Source organism: Parambassis ranga, chromosome 13 (genome assembly GCF_900634625.1).
Source record: "Parambassis ranga chromosome 13, fParRan2.1, whole genome shotgun sequence".
NCBI classification, from domain to species: Eukaryota; Metazoa; Chordata; class Actinopteri; family Ambassidae; genus Parambassis; species Parambassis ranga.
The window spans coordinates 11,505,055-11,526,620 of NC_041033.1; the positions used below are offsets into that span (position 1 = coordinate 11,505,055).

General features: G+C 41.8%; 1 long non-coding RNA gene and 1 other non-coding gene across 2 annotated transcripts; both read left to right on the top strand.

Annotated features, from left to right (window-relative positions):
• The first annotated feature begins 535 nt into the window (after positions 1–535).
• trnah-gug (transfer RNA histidin (anticodon GUG)) lies at positions 536–607 on the top strand. The gene has a single exon. It is a non-coding gene; the product is annotated as a tRNA-His (tRNA).
• Positions 608–819: 212 nt separating this feature from the next.
• Positions 820–20,149, top strand: LOC114445460 (uncharacterized). Its single transcript, XR_003671647.1, has 3 exons — positions 820–1,212; positions 8,169–10,092; positions 16,074–20,149. It is a non-coding gene; the product is annotated as an uncharacterized LOC114445460 (long non-coding RNA).
• The last annotated feature ends 1,417 nt before the right edge of the window (positions 20,150–21,566 follow it).

Sequence of the window (21,566 nt, forward strand, 5' to 3'; positions counted from 1 at the left end):
AACCAAAAATAAAATGTGCTGTCTCACACGCTCACACTTTTCCTGCCTTAAGTGTTTTTCACAGCACTGTCAGTATAGAGAAAAAAATCACATCTTTCCTACAGTGGCCTGAACGCTCTTAATTTTACAATGTTCCACTAACAGTTTGGAGGACAACAAAGAAGCTGGGTTCAGCTGGATTGAGCCAGGACACATGTGTGTCATAGCCAGATTGAAAATAGGTCTGAATGTATCCAGTTTAAAAGCTATGCAGATTCAGTCCCACTCAGCTGGACTGACTTTCTCCAGTGTGAACAGGGCCTCAGGCTCTCTGAGACACTGATCACACACAGTAGATTGTACATTTACTCAGACACTCAGGGTCTTTGTTACTTTGTTACTGTCATGATGTTGTTTCTAAAGTTATTACTAAATGGTTTACTAATGTGATGGATGAATTGTATTTCAAAGAAAAATTTAGGACGTCGTCTTCAATTTAGAATTTTAAATCCTGTTTGTTACACCAAAATTCATTCACCATCCCACAGGACAGCTCGCCGTGATCGTATAGTGGTTAGTACTCTGCGTTGTGGCCGCAGCAACCCCGGTTCGAATCCGGGTCACGGCAGATTTTAAAAAACCTTTCTTATTGACACCACAGTTTTACACACACCTTACAATATGTAACTGTGTATTTTGGGAGTGATTTGACATACCAGCGCTGCTGGTCCTCTCGGTTTCCCAGTAGTAGCGGATGTCATCTCCATAGCAACACCCCAGGCAGCGCGGACTGAGCGCTGCTCTTTGAACTCCGGGCAGAGAGGGCGGAGTCGGCGGACAGCGACGGAGGAGTGAGACTGTGACTGAGCAGGATAACAAAGTTTATTAAAAGTTTAATTATTTGTTTAGTCGAATTATTGTGAGCCTCGTACATAAATCACATGTCTTTTTGTTTCCTCGAGCGGCGTGAAACCTTTTTTTGGAGCTGTTTATTTTGTAGACTTAGAAAGAGCTAGTTAGCTAGCTAGCGCTTGGCTAGCGGAGGCTCTGAGTTGTTTTTGTTTGTCGTCGCTGCTGCTGCTGCATGAAGAGGGGCTCAGGACTGTGTTGCTGGTCAGACAGAGCTGGATGTGTGCCGCACACGGACGAGGCTTGGGACGGATGTTCTTCAGTGTACGGTTCGCTTCGGGACCAAGGGGAGCTACGGTGGCTATACGAGCACCTGTGGTGGTGGTGAGTATAGACAGAAGACATTTACCTGCGGGAATACAAATGAGCTCCAAGCTCCTCAGTGGAGGAATGGCCTAAAAGTGTGACACGCCACCAGAAAGAAAGGCTTATTTGCATGGACGTCACTAGGGTTGACAGGTAGGGGCTAATCACCCCCCCCCCCCCCCCCCCCCCCCCCCCGGACTCGGACACTTTTGTCTCTAAACTAAATGTAAGAAGCACAAATAAGTATAACAAAATACATATTTACACATTATGTTACTTCATTTCTTATTGTCATTATATATATTATTTTTCAGATGGGGTTCCAGATGCTCCAGACAATTTCCCACAGATTTGTCCCACAATGGGCAAATTGCGTTTTTGCAACAGCACAGTTACAGCAAGCAAAAGATAAGAAAAGCTATATACATAATAAAATAAACTACCGATATTATGCAATACAATCAAAACAGAGTTTACAGATTAACAATTACTGCACAGATGAGTGGAGGTAGAAGTGGTTTGTAGAAAACTGTACATAGTGCATCAAAAGAACAAATCATTTATTGTATAGTGTGGTGTGTGAATATTGCACCTATCAACCACCAATCCAGCTGTTCATCTGTGGAAAAGTCTTCTGCCAGTGACTCTGCATCTCAGTCTATAATCTTTTCTTATTCTTTCAGAAATAGTCGCACTGTAAATGTCTCCTTTGTCCCTGCAATAGTTGTGTGGCAAAAGTTGAAAAATGAAGCTGCGCTACATGAAAGAAGCGCTGTTACTGTGAGCGTCTGAGAGCGAGCTCCCCTGTTCATCCGCAACGTCTTCGACGTAGCTTCCGGGTTAGCGTAACAAAACAGCACCGCTAATAAGTCAAATAAAAGTTTCCAGTAAGAAATAACAGTGAATAACAGTGTATAACAGGGGTATGCAGAACAATGCACTTTCCGGCTGAGATAACAGTCCGCTACGCGTCTATTATTGCGTTCAGAGCCGCTTTTCAGACGTGTAGACGACTCAGCTAGTTAGTGGAGATACTTCTCTTGTCTTCAGAAGACATCTTTGATACACCACGTCAGAGGCACAAGGCTCTACAATTGGATATTTGAGCCCCTTGTGATATCGCTCCATGGTCCGATTGGACACTGACTTGCCCGTAGAATAATACAGCCAGTCTACATCACACAGACATGCCTGAAGTGTCCTCTTTTCGAGGAAAGAAACAGAACGTCTCTAGCTATTACTTTCCTGACATATGAGCGACTTTGTAGGACATATGCTCTCATGTCGTATACCACGTGGTCAACTCAGAAATAATCAAGATAATAATAATACATAAAATATTGCCGCAAATTATAGGGGGGCTTTGGATTATTTTAGGGAGGCTGAAGCCCCCCTAAAATAGGGCTAGCGACGTCTACGCTTATTTGCCAGAGGGTTTAGTTTGGTCTAGCTCTGTAGTCTCTGTAGAGGATGGTTTACGCCCAGCAGAAGCCTTACCTTACAGAAATCAGACCACTCAGCTATTGCCACCGCAGAGTGATCAGCCTCATGGGCTCATCCAAACATGCTATACCCAAAGCATATTGTAATTTGTGCGACTGCCAAAATGGTTTGGATTTTTTTAATGTCAGCCTTATTTATTGTCTTTGGTGCGTGATTGTGACACTGCTCAGTAGGTGTCTGTCCATGTCTGTTTGATGAATGTGCTGTATATTGTTATATACAGTCTGACTGTGTGTCAGCAGGAGGTCCTCTGCTGCTGTGAAATCTAAAACTGAAAGAAATAACTTTAAAGTTTCAGGCAGAAAGGCAGAAAAAAATCTATTTATGGTAGAATCTGCAGTGGCTCCATTTTTAATTATACGAGGCCATATTAAGGATGAACCATTCATTTCACAGTGTGTAGGTGCCAGCCACAATTATGAGATTATAAACAACAAATATATTAAATTAGATGTTAAATTATGTATTAGTTTTTTAGGGAGGCAATTAAATGTACCATATTTTATCATATCCAGAAATCCTTGTTTACACCTTAAATCCAATTTTATTTAATTTATTTTATTTTATTTTAATTAGGTGTAAACAGGTACTGCAAATATAATTTGAATTAAAATGACAAAAATCAAATAATAAAATAACATTGAACAAACCAAATGAATTTGAATTTCATTAATTGTGCCTTTAGACCACAGGGAGGCAGTCCTGCACTGCTGAAGAAGGTGGAGGAAACACTGTGGATGATATTCTATTCATTAGTCTGCACAATTGCACAAGTATAAACTGTGATTTTAGGTTGTTTTGTTATTCAGTTAGTACACATTTGAGTCAGTCACAGACGTCAGAGACAAAATCAGGCCAACCAACCATGACACCTCCGAGCAGTGTCAACACCGGCAGAGAGATGGCACCTTAATTAATTTATCCACAAAGCTGGAGTGCACCTTGTCTTTAGTCCTTGTTAATTCCTCGCATCAATGCTCTTATCTGTCCTCTGAAGACTCCCAGCATTCTGTCCTCTGACCCGTCACAGTAGCAGTTTACAAGAATAGAAAAAGTCTGTCTGTGTCAAACACTGCAGGTCTACTTATCAGTATATAAAACATTACAGAGGAGAGCGCAACACATGTCATCATACACAGGGATTTATGATACGAAATATGAACAAGCAGGCACTACACATACATGATTTGTATTGTATTTAAAGCAATTTATTTATATTTATTAACATACAGAGCTACCCAAAAAATCAGAAGCTATATATACACGTTTGAGAACTATAAACTTTTGGTATGCGAGCTAGCATTGGGTGTATTTTGCACAGAAATTAACTGGAGTTAACCAATGAAACATACCATTACATGATATTCGTGAGAGTATCATGAGATTTTATGGGAACTTGGGAAGCTTAAACTGATTCTGCTTTCCACCAATGTGCTGCTTGCATTGATTTTGTACCATTTGTAGTCAAAGTGTGGCTTTAGGCTGGCTGGTCTCAGCTGTTTGCAGTGTCTATACTGTGTTGACTAAAGCCTCAGGGGGGATATTGCTGTAAACACAGGGTTTTTCTCTCTCGTTTACCCAAGCAAGGTGACTGAACACGTGTTCAGATATAGCTTCAGGAAGGCATGATCTGAGCAGCTCCTCCACTCCACTAAAAGCCAAGCGTGCTTAATATCATGTTGCGATCAATGCAAATATTGTGCTGTAACCTAGCTTCATTGAAATATATTGATTACACACAGGCACCTACAAGCAAATCAAACAGCAGGAGATGCTTCCATTTCAGAGCATCTTGCAGTCCCACATGTAAACACCGGGGGAGAGTCACAGCCTATATACACTGTACACACACAGCCTGCTCTTCTGCTGTTGACCCAGATTTTCATGGAGAAAACAAAACCACAAAGGCACCTGTGTATGTAAATGCTAAAGTCAATTTATTTTTATTGGACATGTTAATATAAGATTGTCTTTATATCATGTGTACGTGTGTAGGATCATCATATTACAACTTTAACTGGACTTCATGTATGTCAAAGACGATTAATGAGAGAGTGCATTAAGAAAGCAGTAAATGTTAGTACAAGAGTGACGATAATCTATGTCAGCAGGCGATTTAACACTGATGTTAATTATCTCTAATGGATCTTTGACTGATTAAGACAATAGATATTCTTTGAACGGATAGGATGTCCTATTGATCTCCTCTAAATCTCTTCCACAGGAACAGCATGGGTGTATTGTGCTAAGTTTTCTCTGCTTAATGCTTTGTATCATTTTAATTGGTTTGGAAGCTTTTACACATCTCACTTTAGTTTATTCTTTTGTGAACATGATATGTGTTATGCATAAGGTTATTATGTGCTAAAAACAAAACGGAATGGAAATAAGAGGGCGGCATAGAGAGGACTGAGCTGGAAAAACTGAATTAAGTAGCCTGAGGTTTAGAACAAGGGAGTTGTAAAGATACACACATGCACGAAACCATGCACATACAACGCATGCATGAGCACACATGCACACACACGCATCCCCAGCGGTGTGTTTTTGTTCCTAATTTAGCTCTCCATCTCTCGCCTTCTCTCCCACTGCTTTATTTCTGTCTTAATCACTTCCTCCCGGTTTCTCCTCCTTGTGCTGCTCCGCATTTTTAAAGTAGTACTTTTTACAAAGGCGGGTTTGAGATAATAAAGTCAGTGCAGAGAGATGGGACAGATGAAAGAAAAAGAGAGCAGCTAAGGTCTGATCAGGGTAATGACGCAGCAAACTTTGAACGAGTAGAAAGATATGTGTCTGCTGCCTCCCTGCATCTATGTATGTGTCCAACTGCTGCCTAGTATTATCATAGCAGGATTTATGTTATCATTATCTGTCCGCCTGCTCTATCAGTCAGTCTGCTTCCAAGTAAAACCTCACATGGACTGCGGCAAAATCCTTTTAAGTATTTAGCAGGATTAACCACCCTGTTCCTATGTGTTCTATCCAAAACATCTATCTATACATGAGCTTTGTTATCAATGTCCGACACCTGGGAAGCATTTATGTCACTTAACATAACCTAAATGATCAAATCTGGGCACAAATAACACATATAGAAGGCAATAAACGCTACAGCCACCACTCCTTAACTTTAATTATCAATAAATTGCTTCTTCTGTCGGCCAGTGCCATATTGTTGTTGTTTATTATTGAAACTAACAAACAAAATTCTAACAGTAACACAACATCATATGATGACACTGGTTAAGAGTTGTGATTTTTCACATTCATGCAACATTGTCATAAATCATTTATAACTGATTTAGAATCAGAATCAGACTGAGACTTAACCATGTACAAAAACGAAGCAGGTCAAAACAAAACAGCTTGCAGTGTCAGGGGGACACCTGAGTAAAAGTCTGCCTGCTTACAAGGAAGTTTTGCTGCTGTATCAGTCCCATTATCGGATGAATTTGGGACAGTATGACCAAATGTTCCATTAACATTCCGTTGACATTCAGAGAAGAAGCTGTTTTACCTTACATTCATGCCAAGTATCATTAATGCATGTGCTATAGTGCTGATCCTCGACAGGCATACAGAGGTTTGAGGATTCTTGACCTACTATCTAGAATCAGCACTGATTTACTGTACAGTTGCCATTAAAGAATCATGGCTTATGTCAAGCTTGTGTCTTTCACACTCCGTTGCATTTAATGGACAACCACTTGTTAGTATCAGTGTCCTATTGGCAACCCACTAATGTTTCATTTTGGATGTGTTGAATAATGAGTCATATAAGGAGAAGATGCACGAATTATGAAATAGATGGATGCAGATTAAAAAAAAAAACTATTTCAGAAAATATTTAAAAAACTAAAAGTATTTCAGCAGAAGACAGCATCGCCGCATCTTTGATATCACTTCACCCAAACATATAAATGTCTCCTCTCATACACTCCCTCTTACACACATTCATGCAGACACACACACCCTTCCATCTGGCTGGCAGCACAGATGGTGGCACTGGGTGATGCTAGAGGCCAAAAGGACAGCTCTAACCAGCAACACACACACACACACAAATACATGCCACAGTTTACACATGTATGCACAAATGTTCATTATGGGGCAAGAGACACATCCAGGCATATATGTACATGCATACAAGTGAACACACACACATACACACTTTTTAGTCATTTATGTGCCTTCAACATTTCAGCATATATGTGCACTAAACACATTTGCTGTTCAATCTTTTATTGATTTTCAGATGTGGTCACATCCTACAGAAAAAACTCATTATCAGTGCCTCCTGCGTGCTGCGTGTGAGCAGCAGCGTGTGGATGTTGCTCAGGTGTGCATGCAAAACAAAATCTTCCTTCCTGTGAGTTCGTTTTTCATCAGGATGTGCTCTAGTTTCTGTCTGCCAGATAGAGACAAAGAGATTTTCTGCATGCATATAAGGAAATATGAATGTATTGTATGTGTATTATTCATGTGGCAGGGTTATGAATGGTGTTCAAATGTCCTGAGAGCTTTCCTTTCTCAGAGCCAGTCCACTGTGTGTTCTGGAAGCTTCTGTCTGTGAGACGGGAGTGGGGGGGCAAGGGACAGCGAAAGAGAGGGAGAAGGAGGAGGAGAGGTAGTGGTGATGGAACATGAGGGGGTGCAGAGACAGACAGAAAGGTGGGGGTAGACGCTGAAAAAGGGTGAACATGTAAACTACACTAGGAGTGGAGGTATAGAGGGAGACAGGCACAGAAGGACAAATATAGAGAGAGAATGGGAGCATGAAGAGGGGTTGAAGGAGGGAGGGAAATAGAGTGGGAGAGACACAGAGAGAGAGAGAGAGAGGGAGGGAAGAGGGATGCTGCATTTTAGTGATAGCACAGACTGAGGCTGCAGCAGCAGACAGAGCTATGAGAGGTAGAAATTAAAAGAGAGGAGCATTGTTGGAAAGAGACAAAGCCTGGCAGGATTCCTACACAGGTAAACTATCAAAAATGAATTCAGATATTCATCTCAATACTGATACTTTTGACTGACAGGGACCGGGAGAGGCCCCTTTCTGCTGACAGCTGCATCAAAAGATTTCCTGGATGACACAGAAGAGCAGTCAACCTGCCAAACCCATCCATCCACCCTGAAATCTATGCATATGGCCATCTTTCTCTCTCCCTCTCTCTCTATCCACCATCTAACGCTTTGTCCATCCATGCGCCTCTGTTCACACATCCTTTCCTTCCTTCATCCATCATTACCCATCACTCCATATCCATCCCACAACATTCTCTCCATCCCACGCACACATACACAACCTCCTCCTCCACTTTCTCTCCCCTTCCTCAATCCCTCCTCTGCTGTCACTTCCACAGATCCTGAGGGCTTGTCTTTTTTTCCTTCACATCCTTCTTCTCCAATTCTTCACTGTGTCTTTCTTGTGCTTATGTGGTTAAATGGCTTTGTGCTTTATTTTTCTTTTACAGACTGCTTGAACGACCAGCAGCACGAGTTAAAGACAGGAGAAAAGAAGCAAACTTCTCCACTAAGAAGAGGAGACAGTAAGCCACCTGTACTCAAACCAACAGCAGGAACACAGAGAGTGTGTGATTCTCTCTCCTTCTCCTTTGTCTCTCTGCTTGACTGTCTATCCACAGGCTGTCCTTCTGTTTGTCTGCAGGATGCAAAGACAGCATTTTGGTGAATAAAATGCTGAAGGAATCCTGAGGAGTTGTTAGAGAAAAGAGGAGAAAAAAACAGAAACATTTGCAAGCTTCTGAAAGAAAAAGGGAGGAGAGAGCAGTATGACTCAGAGCACAGCAGCTACAGTGCTGTGCATTCTGCATTCAAGAGGAGAGGTGGAGGGAGATGGAGAAACAATGAGGAGGATATAAAGAGAAAAATAGAGAGGACTTGACCAGAATTGAGTTGTCATTACACAGAGGAAGGACAGAAGTGAATGAGTGAGATATAGGCCAAGTGAATCAGCTTGCTAGGGGGAGAGGGAGGTGAGAAGAGGGTTTAGAAAGTGCTGGATTTAGTATGACTGAAGTCAGTTGAGTGAAGGTTGAATGAAGGTTTGCTGCAGGGGGGACAGTGGATCAAGAACTGCAAAGGACAGGAGGACATACTCGAGCTCCTACAGGGGAGGAAGTTCAGAGTGACTGTCCTTTTGCTTCGGGGAGGAAAGATGACTGAACTATGGGAGAAGAAGCTACAAGAAGGTTAACCACAGGAGAGGAGGAAAATGCTAGGAAGCAGAAAGGCCAGAGCAGAGGCTGAAAAGGAAACTACAGACCGGAGAACATGACATCCAACACACAAACCACGGTGACATGGAAACTTTAGCTGTGACAGCAACACAGCAAGAGGTTCCTGTTAAATATTGATGCTGACAGGCCACTCTGGAAATAACTCGCTTCTCGTACCACAGAGGGGAAAACACAAGAAACGTGCCTGATTTTTTATTCTAGAAGATTTTTACACCGGAATAGACAAGCTGTTAAGTGTGTCACATGACAGCTGAGCACGGTGAAGTAGAGATGTGGGCGCAAACTAAGACAAGACCCATGTATTAGCTGAGGCTTAGCTTTCTGGTGTGTAATGACTTCAGAGAAAAGAGCTGGACCTTTAGAGGAAGGAGATCAATATCTGAAACCTCATGAGGACAATTTCTTCAGTTCTGCGAGAAGAATAAACACTTGTGTGTCAGCCTGACATGCTTCACCTGCTCTGAGGATAAAGGCTATTGTGTTGGGACTGATTTTACAGGAGTCAGAAAATGGTCTTATTACAGAGGTTTGGACTGCTTGAGGAAATATGTATGGAAATTCTCTGATGTGCATCATTCATCCGGAGGCAGGATGCATACTTTGTTTTTGCTTCCATGACGACTACATAAAGTGGCACAATGGCTGTCAATGTCACCAAGGCATTAGGAAGTTAGAAACTGCCGTCTCTCCGACCTGAATCACACAATTCCTCAAGACACGATGCCACAGTCTCCCTCCAGCTGCGGATAAACCAGCTGTGTGTCTATGTGGGGCAGCGTGGGTGGGTGTGTAAGGACTGTCGAGGAGCTCAGCTGTGTTTGCGCATATGCTTGTGTGGGTGTGGGTCTGGAGGTGTGTGGGCACCGAGCTTTGAACCCAGTTGAGTCTGAGTGTATGTTCAAAGAAGTCAGCCGAAGCTGTGTGTGTGTGTGTTGCCTGGATTCTTCCCACCAGTGACAGAGCTGGACCTGAACAGCAGTTTGAAGGAAGGGGGCCGGGAGGGGGCGGAGGAGCAGGAGGAGGACAAGGAGGTGGTAAAAGAAACCAGCAGGACAGAGGAAAAGAAAAATCTGACAACATGCTCAGATAAAGAGAAGAAGGAAAAGAGTCTTCGGCTGCCCCCGTGGTGCAATGTGTGGTGAGTACACACCTCTATGTGTCCATATGTTTGCATAGGTGCCTGCTTATTGTGTAATCAAATCTATGAGAAACTACTACTACTCCCTCAGGAGGGTTAACCAAGGTCAGAGGTGATAGGTCAGAGTTCAGGTGTACGAATGTAGTATTGCTGCAGGTCATATGATCTAACAAACACAAGTTGTAGGTCAACATTATATGCATCCAGTGATTCACCAATTTAATTTAGGTCGCATGATAGCGTTGCACAGAGAGTCACATAAAATCCAGGCCTACATAACTTAATTTAAAGCCATTCTGATTAAACAATGTACAATAAACGTCTGAAGTTTTAACAAAACGTTCACTCATGTGGCCAAGGTAAATCCTCATGAGAGATGTGTGGACATGTACCAGCGTCATCTGACTACCAGACCACACAGTGAAGGTAAAATGACCTAACCAAAGGTCCCACTCAGAACATTTACCCCTGCCTCCTGGGTTAGGGTCAGGACTCACCGCCATCTGCCTCCTCCATCTGAAGTCTATAATACATACAGTATATGTAGTTTCCAGTATATATGAGAATAATGTTGTATAATTAACAGCTATGTGAGCTAAAATTGAAACTGATAGTTTAGATGATGTGGACGCCATCACTGCACGTTTACACTTCAGAGTGATGGGAACAAAGCCTTTGACCTCTTATTTCTCACAGGCATGGTGAATAAATGTCTGCCTATGTGTCATATGCTGCAAGGCTGTTCACATCGCTTTGTTGTTGCTGCTTCATGTTCATAGATTGTCATGTTTTTATTCAACAGTTTTTTTCTGGTTATCTCTAACTATGACATGCATTTTTAATTAGAGCTACCTATAACTAACCTGTAAACATTACAGGTTGGTACCAAAGATTCAAATTTCAATTTCAATTTTAAATCGGTTCATCAGGTTCTTGTTATCTCTTTGTTTCTCCCTCATGAATACATAACATGCAGTCCTACTGTAAGCACACCCTTTCTCTTTTTTCTTCATCCTCACACACACACACACGCACACACACTGTACAAACACACATGCAGCTACACTGAGAATGCAAGCAGGGCTGTGGCTGAGGAGAAGTGACAGTTGCTTGATGGCCGCTGGCCTTGTATTCTAGCAGTGCTGGCCAGCCGAGCTCATAATGAGGCAGTGGAATGTTCTAGTGTCATAAGCTCCCACACCATGTAAAGCAACTCTGTGTGTGTGAGAGAGAAATATGAGGTTTAATTTTTATCTTTGTAGAGTTATTTCGTAATGCAGCGATAAAATGTTGCACAGCCTGCACTTACACTTCTCTGCTGTGTGCTATGAGGGCCTTTTCAGACTGGACATACAGTATCTATCTTACACAAGCTGTCTTGTACTGTATGTGTGTGTGTGTGCGGTGTGTCACTGAGATGACTAAATAGGGACTCCTCGTAGTGTTGCAAACACAAAAGCTGTGAGGGATCAATGATGGAGACTTTCTGTGAAGTCAATAATGCTTCTGATCAATGACTCTAATCAATGTCAGCAATTCCCTTCTGGATCACTGCTGGACACAGTTTGTATTGTATTTGACATTATTAGCATTTTGTCTTGCTTAACAGTAATTGCATCGTGTTCCTTAGAGAATCATTAAAAATACAAGAGGTCAGATTTTTTCATGATGAGACGTCAAAATGTGATGTGTTTAGGCCACATTCAAATTAATGATGTTTGTTTTGTTTGTTGTGGTTTAAAGCATTTATCTGTCATTTAACTGTTTATCTTCAGTTTGAAAACTCATTGGATTCTTAGTGTTATCAGTCACAAACTGTGCTGAGCTGTATCCTACAAAAGCCTTTGAAGCCTATTAAAAAGACAGCATGGCCTTTGAAAAACGCTTCCTTTGTGTGCCACCAGCTGTCAGGAAACACACTCTACTCTCGTCTAAGAACCTTGGGAGCTGAAGTTGTTACTCGCATTTAAAATCCTCATTTTCAACACATTAGCCTTGACCATCAGTGGTCAGAGCAGTTTAAAGGTAGGGTAGGAGATTTTGAAAACTCAGTGAGAGTCAGCCAGATATTGAATGTAAACACACGCCCCTTTCTCTCGGAGCTCACCCCGAAGCCACGCCTCCCAACTAGTCTGTGACTTCGGCCATCATTCACGTACCTCTCTGGTGCACGCAGAGCAGGAATAGAGTGACAAACAGCCAACTCCTACGCGCAGGGGCACCTCGTAGGATTGGCTGATGTTTTTAGCATTTTATAGCTTCCACAGATTAAAGCGAAACTGCTGAACTAATCGGTTGCTATCGGATTGTAAAGAGAAGTTCCACTAATTTAACATAAAGTGCATCAGAAGGAAATCTCCTACCCTACCTTTAATGGAGCCTATAGGCCGCACTACAGTCCTAAAACAACTTGCTTCTAAAACTTAACGCTAGCTCCCAAATAACACGAACACAAGTCAATAGTGGTAAAGTGGCTTCAGTAATACAGAACAGGATACACAGACCTTTAAAAAACTCATGGATGTATGGAAGTATAGGGGACAGTGGAAGGCATGCAGCAATCGAGGTGTTTATACTCTGTAATGGTGTTTACATGAGAACACAAAAAAACAGTGAGTCAGATTGTTGGATTTGTTTGTAGATTGCAGCGTATCACATCACTGAACGGGCACGTTGGGAAGAGGATGAGCAATAAAACATTCATTCAGACTTTCTATTTTTGCTGCATGGCTAACTGCTGCTTGCCATGTGGCACAGGTGACGTGTGCTGGTGGAAACAAGTTCACTTCACTGCCACCAATTTACTTTACTATATTGAGGGGAACCACCATCAGGCTTACACTGACTAGAACTGCGACTCCAAGTCTTTTCACATCCAGCCTCAACAACGTAGTTTAACCATTTGTCATGGTTAAGTAGTCTTATTGCTTTATTTCACATTGAATCATTTAGCAGTAATGTGGAGATCACAGTCCTTATGGCATGTTGCTGAGCAACAGCAATTTACAGACTGAACAAAATGTAAACACGGTTATCTGCTGGTTATGAAATTAGTAGTATTAACTGTAACTGTAAAGCCACTTAAGATGATGACCTTAAGTGAAATCTTTTAATGCACCGTCAGTTTCTCATTAACAGCGTTGGTTTCAGTGTCGAGTCGGTTTAACTTCTGTGATGCTAAAATATACTATATATTACGCATGAAATTATGATGTAATGACAAAGGACAAAACCTTCACAGCATCTTGCAGGCAAAGGTTTAACGGGACAGTTGATGTGTTTTAAGCTGGTGGTTTGTACTTCCCTCCTGGTGTGATTACCTGCCGCACCCTGATTGTGTTCACTTGTGTGTCGTTACCCTTTGTGTATTTGAGTCTTGTGATCACTCTTGTTCTTCTCGGTTCATACTGTGTCCATGCTGTGTCCCACCTGTTACCAGTTCTTTGTCTCTCCATGAATTACCTGTGTTGTTCCAGTGTTCCTTTGGACCCTTTTTGTTGTATCGTGTTATTTGTGGGTTACTTGGATTAACACCTTACCTTTTGAGTGTGTTTGGATCCTTTTCGAACCTCCCCTGTCTATCAGTCTAATGATAATTTGACTTGTCCAATAAGATAATACAGGAATTTAAAATAAGCATCTTTCAGGCTTTCTTTTCCACTCAAGATTTTTTCCCTACTCCATAGTGAATTGTGACCTAAGCCCTACACACACACAGTGATGTACACTGCCCTGCAAATGGACCATCTGTAGGGAATTCATATCACATCCTGTATACATTAATGTGACAGTGAAAAAAAGCAGAGAGGCTATCTGCACCCCCTGTGATGAATATTATGCATGAGTTTTGTGGGGCAGACTGCTTTGTTAAAGGATGGTGAATTTCCTTGTGTGAATGCTGTACTGCAGTGCACAGTGTCCTCATTGTTTGAACCAAACAAGTTTAGAATAAGTGCAATTTGTAAAATGCTGCATTCAAGTTTTTCTATGGCTTTAATCACACATTTTCAATGTAATGCTTTGCTTGCATGAAAAAGGCTTAAACAGTCTATGGGGACTTAAAGTGGCTGTATTCAAGTTATTTATTTAGTAAGAAGATTTCTGCTTCTTTATAGTACAGGAAGAACTTTTTAACTATCGCTGCTGAAAATCTGCTATTCAGAGGAGAAGAAGTTACATAAGATAACAAATATTTCAGCATATTATGGTAAATTAGAATCACTGTTAAGATTAAAACAATCACATCTGACTGCTCCTGCTCTTTTGTTACAGTAATGCAGGCGACTGGTGCAGGTTTTAAATATTAATTTGAATTGACTAACTGCTTGAGCTGCTGCAGTTCTCGACGAGGAGAGACAGTTCAGAGAAAGGCAGTGTGTTGCTCTGATATCTTGAGATAAATTTGAAGTAGCAGCAGCAGCGGTATCTCTCTCAGCCTGAACCTGAATGGTAGATACTGCAATCATGACACATGTGCGAAGACTCATGCATGTTGTTTTGTCTGTAAAGAGCTGCAAGGCAAGTGTTGAGTCACTGTATGTTTTTGTCAAGCATATATGCACATCCATGTTCACAATGTACACATGCACGTTGACACAACATGCAACATATTGACATTTAATGCTAATTTCCAATATGCACACACAGAAAGAGGGTAGATGCTGTTTGACCACATCCACCCTCTCACATGACTAAGTACTGTCTCTGGTAAGTCTTTGGCTCATGTTTAGACAATAAACCATTACTTACATGATGTAACATCTACACCAGCAGCGTGTTTTTGTTTTCCGGGATTATAGCTTTAGGCAGGACAACAAACAAGTACGCAGCTCAGTTTCAAGCAGTGGAGAACATGGGTACTGACAGAAGAGTCTTCCTATTATTAATATTATTATCATTTTTATTATCACAAATGTGAATATGAAATGTTTCTGTTTTACCTCTGTGTCCTCCTCTGTCGCTGTGCTTTACAACTCTCTGAGTGATTTTGAGGTGTGCCACGAGTTCCCTCTAAGTGGGCTGGAAATAATCACGTTACACCGCTGAATGGCTAAGCTGCATCGAAAGATTGTGCTAGTTATGTGTGTACACACACACACACACACACACACACACACACACACATAGCCCACTTGACTGCCAGAACAGCTGCAAGACACTGATGTGATGACCAAGCACACTGACAGAATAAAAACAACAAGTGAGTGGAAGTGTGCAGGAGGACAGAAGCTGTTGAGAATCGATTTAGTGTTGAATGCAACTGTGGAGAACACACTGATCCACAGTCCATTAAATGTTCTGCATTATTGGAAGGAAGTGAAGTATTGACAACATTTGATGAGGTCATTGTCCAGTGGAATTATGGGAAGCTCAGTGTAGTGGGCATTCTTGGTTTAATCCCACTGTCAGACATGTTTTAGCACACACACACACACACACACCTACACTTGCTAGATAGATATAAATACGCACACTTGCACTGTCCTCATCCTAACCTCCAGGTCTCTGCGTGCTCCCAAACTGCCTGACAGGCCTGCAGATAATTCCCTCATCAGCATCCAACCCCATTCATTTTTAACATTGCTGACTCCATTGATCCCACATCAGCATTTAAGCACAGTGACAGAGAATAGGGATGAGGAGGAAGAAGGATGAAGAGCATAGATAGGAAAAAGGGAACAAGCCACATGTAAAGAAAAAAGCAGTGAGACAGAGTAAAGTATAGAAAGGAGGAGAGCAAAACTAGGAGAGGAAAAGAGGACGGACAGATCTTGAAGCAAATTGTAAGAGAAGCAGAAGTTTCAGTGCAGGGAGGACTTAAAGGCTCATTTCATTCTTCACTGACTTAACTTTTGCCATTTCAGTGATTACTATTAAATACCAAAATGCATGCAGGAAAAGTCCAATTTTCATCTATTGTGTGTCAGAAATATTTAACCTGTTTCTTTCTCTTTTTTTTCATCTCTCCCTTTTGTCTCCAGGCGTCGCGCCCTGTGGGGGTGGGGTTCTGTGATGGTAACCATGGTCCCCGGCAGCCGCTATGTCTGCAGCGCTCACGCAAGAGAGGAAGACTCCACGAATGATCGTGAAGAGCGAATTTTAGCCGTGCTGGGCATTATAGGGACCATCCTCAATCTTTTAGTGGTTATATTTGTCTACATCTACACTTCCGTCACCTAAAATTCTCCAACAAGACTCGAACAAGAGACGTTGGCACCTTGGACAACTTTTCCTCACACTGCCACTCTCCCCTTTAAGTATTTATATACTCTTAGAGGGCTTGATTATTCACAGCAAGCACTAAGATGTGAGCATCATTGGCAATGTGCTCGGCTGGATGGTAGCCATATTTTTCCACACCTGCTAAAGACAGCTCTGCTTGTGTAAGAGTGACAGGTGGACTCTTCATATAAACTGTATCTGTGTCTGTGAAGTGGCTGTTGGTGACAAAGTCATGCATCCTTTAATATTTGTGTAGCATCTTTTTGTGACATTTTGGGATATTTTTATTGTCATTTAAAGATCAGACAAACAAGACGCTTTTGAAATTGCTAGATAAAGAGGCAGTTTCATTGCTTGACAGTATTAATAGGGACCGGTCTCTTCTGAGCACACTCTCACAGATAAATCCCACCTCCCATGTCAGTTTCTGGTTGGTAGAATCCTGGAAGAAATTTTACATGGACCTAACGTGTCCATACCTAAGCACACCAGAGGAGAGATTCCTGGCTGTGCTAGGAGTCATTGGCATCGTGCTTAACCTCCTCTTGCTTGTCTTTGTGTATATCTACACCTCCATCTGACCTAATGTGCTCCCTCTCTAAGTGGCATCCTGCAGCCGGGCGTGCCAGTGATCACATGGACTTTAGCAACCCTGTATCTGTCGACGCTTTTTGGTTACTGCACCTGATATGAAGACGATGTTTGGGATGGGCTCTTTTTGTGTCTGGTAACAGTGGAAATATGCTGAACAGGAGGTGGAAAGGAAGGTAAATACAGTGGTGTGCAGATCACAAGGGGAAAGCTTAAATATAAAACTACACTTTAAATTTTGTCTTACAGTGTCAGCTCCTTATGAAATATAATGAACCTTATATTGCTACAACCATAACAAAGATAAGGAGGCTGCCATCTTTGCAGTGATTCTGTTCGTTCTACATGTCATGGAGCTGGATGGCGCCTCTCCAGAAGTCATGTACATCAGCAGAGATCCCCCCGTGTGCGGCTGGCTCCACAGAGTGATGGTGTATTTTCTGGTGTTGTGTTTCTGTGATTGGACATGGAAGCCTGGCACAGAGCAACATCAGAGAGTGCGAAGCGTGAAAATGAGACAATGTCACACAAATCAAAACAGTGCACTTTTGCAGAGCAACACAAAGGAGAGCAGCGTCGACAAAGAAATCAGGGAGAAACAGAGGGGGCTGTCTGTAAAAAGAGGACGTAAAACCTCACTACAAAGCCTCGCAGTCTGTTTGGAAACTCACAAAGGCACAACGAACTCCCCGGGATTTGGCTGCAATGTGTCTGCTGGAGCTGCATGTCATTGTGGATATGATCTTAGGTCTAAGCACTGGGTCTTTAATGGAGGGACAATCCTAAACGCAGCTGACAAGCGAGCAGGAAGGACTGGCCTGAATCTACATTTTATCCTTGTCATTCTCTTCTCCACAAACAAGCTGACTCCAGAGAAGACATAGTGACAGTCTCCTCACAGAGCACAGGATCTCCGAAATGAATGACCAGCATCTCTGACTGCTTACTCAGCCCTCTGCAGTTTAACATGTTGGCTTGTGTTGACTTTTTTTTTATTATTATTCCTGCATATGACTCCTTGTTACACTATGTATGTATGCTGTTAGTTGTAGCACCTATTTATTATTGAGTGTTTGGTTTGCAAATCACAATCACTCCAGTGGAACCATGGAACCATGGTTCTGGTGGCCACAGTCTGTTTTTATAAACAACAGATGCTTCAGCACACCTATAGCCGCCTTTCACAGCAAAAGTTACACATTTATAATAACACAGAAGTGCATAAGAACTCTTTAACATCTCACTCACACTTACACACTACAGAGCATGTTTGTACTTTTTGCAGACCCCTACTGACAAACTGCCCCTCAAACGTAACTGCCAAATGGCCAAAGTTATGTTAACTTGGCTAACCTGAACATTTGTTTACAACCTTTTTTGTTGGTATGCTGTGTTCAGTATAGCTCATTTTCTGATAAAATATGTGTTAAAGCGACGGCATCTAAAATCAAGCTGTTTTCGGGCACTGCCTTCTTTGACAGCTGTGGCCATGCCTCTGCCGGCCAAACTTTTGCTTTGCTCTGCTTTCTTGGCTGTTTGGTTGCATAGACTTCTGCCATGATAACAGTGATGTGCATCACTTACAATAGGTCTGATCTAGTAAGTGTTGGTCCTCATTCATTGAGAACTTGTCAGATTGATGGGAGGAGTCCTCACATAGATAGAAACTCTTCCACCCACACTCCAGCTCCTCACGTCTCCTCCATGAGTTTAATTTTACTCCCATCTTTCAGCACACATCAGGAGATTCCACTGTTAGCATGCTGAGATGGATGTGACTCGCACATTTACTTGCTGTCACATCTTATGACATTGCAGTGGGGTTTGTTGGGCTGAATCCATTTTAAGTATGCATCAAAGTGCAGTACAAGCCACCTTTGGTTTACCAGACATCTGCTGTCAGATGGTGACAGACTGCTGTGCTGTAACAGATCTGAATATACTTGGAAACACTTAAAAGTACTGGAGAGAGTTTTGGTCTGTAGAAGGTCACTAACAAAATGAACTGATATTCTTCTACGTATTGGATGAATGCTAGGCATTCAAATTAACTTTATCAAGGGTTTGTAACTAACTGATCCTGACACTTTCGAGTTTCTATTAGTGACATCTATTCTCAGCTAATAAAAACAAAGATAAACTGTAATGAAGAGTGATCTTCATGAGTGATCAAAAAGTAATATTACAACAAAATATTTAGGATTTTTAGCTTTTTAGCCAAATATACCAATTTTTATTGTCAGCTGAAGAAAACAATAAGCCACAAAACAATGATTAGATACAACTGGATTAAAAAGACAGCATTGCCTGATAACAAAGTCAGCTGGGCACCATGGCAACAGTGCCTGGGCTCTGTCTTTATTGTGTTTCCTGCATGAAGCTGAAGTTTTCAGTTGAGACCAGTTTAAACATGACAAACTCATTGCTTAGTGGACCAATAAGAGGAGCGGGCCTAGAGGGTGAATTCTGGCCATCTGCTGTCCCAACAGACACCCAGCGACCTCCTCGACACACACACACTCACAGATATTTTTTTTTTAAAAAAAAAAACAATCTAACTCAAGCTCTTACTCAATTTTGATTAGATTTTTTTTTTGAAAATTGGAAATAGTCTTCACTGCCACAGGGATAACAGTGGGTAAAACAGCTGCAGGCATAGATTGTTAACACTGATAGCACTGATGTTCATAGAGGCAAATGAGCCATTCAGTGACTGTGTTGAGCTGAAGACTGATTCTCATCATGCTTCTTCATGATGCCTGAGCTGAGAATCAGTCTTTGCCTCAGAGCACATTGAATGCTGTGGATCCCTTTGTGGAGGAGGAGTTTCATTGAGTTTTAAGTGCCTGAGACAGATTTTTTTCTCATTCCACTGCAAATGATTTCTCAAGCAGGCAGGAACAGTGATCTGTGAAGCACCTGTCAGTTAGACTGATTGGCTGACGTTTTGTGAGGCAGACTGGAGAGCGGCACGAGCAAAATCTATATTCAAGAAGGGTGATGTCTTAAAGAAGCTCCCCACTGTTCATGTTTACTTTTATCAGCAAGTTATACTGTTGTAGGAAAGACTGTGTCCTCTAGAACTCAGACACAATGTTCATTTCCGATGAAGCTAATGTTTGGCAGTTGACAGTTATAAATGTAAATATGTTTTGAGACCTGATTTCATGTAATGTTTTTACTGTATACGGTACATAATGTATAGTTATAAAAAATCAATAAAAATGGAAAATGCCACTTTCAATACAGCATCCCTCACTTCCTGTGATATGTTAGATCTCTGACCTGTTGCATCATATGACATTCTAATATCTCATTATATATTCAGCGCTCATGAAAGCACCCGCACACACACGCACAGCATATAAAGGGATGTTTCTGGATTCATTAACATTAAGAATTGAGAAGAATTCCCCAAATTGTTTTAAATTGTGCTGCATGTTTCATACTTTGCATTTTGTTGCTGCTCTAATGTCTGAAAAATATTCAGGGAGCATGAAAGGCCTAAAATTTCCTAAATGAGGTTTTCCTGTTCAGGGAGGATCCTTTAAATGAGTTTGAATGACTAGATTAAGGCTAAAATCTTGTCTAGTTATCTATTTATACTTTTACTTTTTATCAACCAGATTCAGCTTGATGCGTCGTGCCATTGTTGCTTCTAGCTCCTCTCCTGGCGTGTCACTGGTTTGTGTCCTAATTCGGTGTTGTGTGGAATGCACTGGCAGGCAGAGAACGAGGTTACCACCCACAGAGCAGAGGTCTTTATACGTAGCTGCTTGACAGACCTGTACTGTTGTGCGCAGCCATGTTCAGCCAGCCGTATAAACTAACAGTGTGTCCTCGGGCGTCCCATGAGACGGCCATTGACCTGGCTAATATGGGCTCTGCCCTCCACACATACACGTACACACACCCAAACACACGTGTATGCACACCAGCCAGTGGTCTCCATCATAGATTTAATGATATAATGTGTTTTGATTGATCTCTCATACCCTCAGTGCTCTTCATATCACAGACACTTGCGCTCTTCCCTCTGTGCTTTGGCTCATTGTTTGCTGCGTTCTTATTTTAGTCTTTAGTTTGTTTGCTAGTTCAAGCATGAACCTCATCCCTGACTGTGAGCCTCAAGCTACTGTCACTGCAACGAGAAAAGATGCTTTATGTAAACAGTAATATAATGTCCTACTTGCCTGTTGAGTGAAACAATTCCCTCAGACGTTTACTCAACCTTGAAAGAAAATACCCACCGAGTCACGTAGTTTTTACTCATGTTTAGCTACTTTGGATTCACCTAGGCTGCTGTTTAATGCACATACTACAGTGTACCTGCAAAGATCTAAGTCCTTTACATCACAATGCACTGAGGCACAGCTCCCATCACGGGAGCCCTCCATGGAAATATCTTATTTATTGATCTTGCTGATCAATAAAAATATAGATAATTGGATGCAAATTATAAAGTTATAAAAGTTATATTACCCCATGGACGGCCTTGCAGTGACACTAAAGAGTTTGATGAGACCCTTGTGTATGACGGCGTCCTTTGCCAGGAACTCAGCTACATAAAGCAACACATTTATCAATCTATCACTGACAGCAGTACCCATACTATCATACTCCAGACCTTCGTGCTTCCATTTTCTAAAGCTGCTCTGGCA